A 3,887-nucleotide genomic window follows, 5' to 3' on the forward strand; every position below is an offset into this window, starting at 1 on the left:
ACCCCACCCTACCTCACCCTACCTCACCCCACCCTACCCCACCCTACCCCACCCTACCCCACCCTACCATACCTCACCCTACCTACCTCACCCTAACCTGCCTCACCCTACCTCACCCCACCCTACCTCACCTCACCCCACCCTACCATACCCCACCCTGCCTCACTCTACCTTACCCCAGCCTGCCTCAACCTACCTCACCCCACCCTACCTCACCCCACCCTGCCTCACCCCACCCTGCCTCACCCCACCCTGCCTCAACCTACCTCACCCCACCCTACCTCACCCCACCCTTCCTCAACCTACCTCACCCCACCCTACCTCACTCCACCCTACCTCACCCCACCCTGCCTCAACCTACCTCACCCCACCCTACCTCACCCCACCCTGCCTCACCCCACCCTGCCTCACCCCACCCCTGCCCCAACCTACCCCACCCCACCCTACCTCACCCCACCCTGCCTCACCCCTCCTCACCCTACCCGACCTCACCTTACCCCACCCTACCTTACCCCACCCTACCCTACCTTACCCCACCCTACCTAACCCTACCCTACCCCACCCTACCCTACCTCAACCCCACCCCACCCTACCCCACCCTACCTCACCCCACCCCACCCTACCCCACCCTGCCCTACCTCACCCCACCCCACCCTACCCCACCCTACCCACCTCACCCTACCCCACCCTACCCTACCCTACCTCACCCCTACCCCACCCACCCTACCTCACCCCTACCCCACCCTACCCTACCTCACCCCACCCCACCCTACCCTACCACCCTACCCACCCCACCCCACCCTACCCCACCCTACCCCACCCCACCCCACCCCCTACCCCACCCCCTCACCCCACCCCACCCTACCCTACCTCACCCCACCCTACCCTCACCCCACCCTACCCCACCCCACCCCACCCCTACCCCACCCCCACCCCACCCTACCTCACCCCACCCTATGAAACATGTTCATCTTTGTGACAACATTGGTGTAGTTCTACTCTCAACTTTTTGTTTTCTGCTCTTGCACTTTTTATCTTAAGTGTTGAATCAGGGGAATGTTGAGGTAATGTTACTGAAGTTGTGTCTCTCTCTCTGTCCACTGTCTGTCAAGCTGGGGGCCAAAACTACCACGGCGCCTGAGGAAGGTGAACTCACACACATCCCCCGCCCGCCCTGACCTTCTCTGCTTGTTTCACCGCCGTTCCTGCTTGTTTACCTCAGAGACCCCCCCACCCCCACCTTGGGAACAGACACCAGACACACACACCACACCAGACTGGACCGGTCCAACCTGCCAGAGAGAACAAGCTTCACTTTTCAACTATGAACTTTGAACCTCCCAACCAATGGAGTTCAACTGAAGGAAAAGGGAACAAACAGAACTCTCCAAAAAAACTCCCAGAATTCCCTAGGACTAACCACAATCCCTCTCTCTCTCTCTCTCTCTCTCTCTCTTTCACTCTCTTCCACTCCACTGCCAAATCCCGAACAACCAAACTGGATTTTTGTAAACAATAAAAATGTTGAAATAAAGTATTAGAATTTTTTTCCTCTTTCTCCATTTTGTCTGGAGATTTTAACAAGAATTTTCAAAGGACATTTGGTCTTTAAATTGTGTAGAGATTGCAGGGACTTTGTTCATATTTTTCTAAGACTTTTCTTATTGCCGTAATTGGAAAATCAACTTTGAAGGGACTTTTATTCTGTAGTGGGATGATAGCAAGGGATTTTGGGTGATTTTTCTGCGACTCTTCAACCATCGTGATACGAGAATCCCTCTTCAAATCAAACTTTACAACCAAGTTTGGTTTCATCTCTTGTACAGTACAAAAAGTTATATTTTCCCTCTCAATGTGAAAAGTTTTTTTTAAATTTAAGTGTTGAAAATATTTTATTTCATCCAAACTTTTTGGGGGCCCTATTTAAGTCTTTGTCGTCTTTTGAAGATATGACTTCATTATCTATTCGTCTGGAGGATTTTCACATCTTTTTTGACTGTTTTAGGTTGTCTTTGTTGTTGTAGTTACACTGGGGGAGGGGGGAAAGGGGGGCTTCATCAGGACTGAAGGGAGAGAAGCAGTGTATTGACATTACATTTATTATATCATTGACATCCTCTTTTATTTCTGTGTATTCATCCATCATTTTAGATCACCCTGACTTTACAGGTTTGTAGTTAGATGTTTTCACACAGCATTCCAATCACCAGCTACATAACAGTCATTCATTTATACTGGGCATGGCAGAGCAGTAGAGGCAACTTTACAATGTCTTGCATTAATTTACCTGTATTTCTACTTTTCTACCAAAGGGGGCAGTGTTTACTCATTTAGAGAGATGGACCACCACGCAGAACAAGTCAGTTGGAGAACACTTCACGCTAAAGGCCAAAAATGTTTAATTGGGGTTGATTCGAGAGTCAATGTTAAAGGCCCAATGCTGTCAAAAAAATGTGCTTTTTCTGTGTTTTATATTTCCACTCAATGAGGTTGGAATACTACTGTGAAATTGTGAAAATGATGATAATGCCCTTTTAGTGTTTGAGCAGCCCAACTGAAATTTCAACCTGTTTTGGTGGGATGGAGTTTTGGCTTCATCAGTCAGTTAATTAGAGTTCCAAACCTCTCAGCCAATAACAACTCGTTTCCATTTCCCTCCTCCCAACTCAGGCCACTCCCAGACAGCCCTAGCAAAAATGATTGTTTGAGAATTTGCTCTTTGCTAAGAAGCTATTTTTGTTTATTTTTTACCATTTTAATTTAAAAAACAATCACAGTAAGGTATTGCTACCCAGAAAGTATGTGATATTGAGATAAACATATATATTTTTTTAAAGAGCTTAAAAAGTAAACAGAAAGTCTCAATTGGGGATTTTGGGAACACATTCCCTCTGGTAGCCTCTTTGGTGTTCTCCTTTTAGAAGACTACTAGTTACGTCAGCACAAAAAGGAAGTTATTGTTATCCTTATCGGTTTACTCCCATGCCTTTTATCTGTGAAGAATACACATTTAATTGATCCTCCTGTGACGTACACACTGTCCCTTTAAGTAACAACCCAATATGTAAGCAAAGAGTACAGGACACATAGTTTTTAAATGTTTTGGTCTAGTTTAAAAACATGATGTTGTTTTAGGACACATAATATTACAATGTTCAATATCCAATGTGTTGTAGTTCTTTCAGTGTGTTGTTTCTTCACCTTCCTCTTCTTCTTCTTCTTCTTCTTCTTCATTGTGGCACTCTCTTTTCTACATTGGTGATAGACGGAGACTAGGAAGAACCAGCAAGCCTATACATCTAAAGTTCATGTTTATTTTGTCATAGTGATATATATATCTCTCTCTCTCCTTCTGTCTCTCTCTCTCCCTCTGTCTCTCTCTCCCCCTCTGTCTCTCTCTCTCTCTGTTTCCCTCACTGTTAGAGATAATATGTAATAAAACAGCATCACTAAATAAACACAAATGTAGACACACCTTATTTTGAACACCGCTTGATATTTTGTTCTGTGACAGGTCCAATTTCTCTAATTTCTTGTCTCATGAGGAAATTATAATTTCTCAGCTATTTTCATCATTGTGAAATGGATCAAAATCATTTTATCATCAATCATACACACAATACCCGATAATGACAAAGCGAAAACAGGTTTTTAGACATAAAAAAAAACTGAAATACCTTATTTACATAAGTATTCAGACCCTTTCCTATGAGACTCAAAATTGAGTTCAGGTGCATCCTGTTTCCATTGATCATCCTTGAGATGTTTCTGGAACTTGATTGAAGGACACCTCTGGTAAATTCAATTGATTGGACATGATTTGGAAAGGCACACACCTGTCTATATAAGGTCCCACAATTGACAGTGCATGTCAGAGCAAAAACCAA

General features: G+C 45.2%; 1 protein-coding gene across 9 annotated transcripts in view; it reads left to right on the forward strand.

The window, feature by feature from the left end:
- Nucleotides 1-3,479, forward strand: part of LOC115124205 (protein 4.1-like) — a 176,614-nt gene extending 173,135 nt beyond the window's left edge. For all 9 annotated transcript variants that reach the window (XM_065020172.1, XM_065020174.1, XM_065020178.1 and 6 more), the window contains one exon: nt 1,113-3,479. The gene's annotated coding sequence lies outside the window, so the exon portion shown is untranslated. The remainder of the gene's footprint in view (nt 1-1,112) is intronic.
- Nucleotides 3,480-3,887: the final 408 nt, after the last annotated feature.

Source organism: Oncorhynchus nerka, linkage group LG7, assembly GCF_034236695.1.
Source record: "Oncorhynchus nerka isolate Pitt River linkage group LG7, Oner_Uvic_2.0, whole genome shotgun sequence".
NCBI classification, from domain to species: domain Eukaryota; kingdom Metazoa; phylum Chordata; class Actinopteri; order Salmoniformes; family Salmonidae; genus Oncorhynchus; species Oncorhynchus nerka.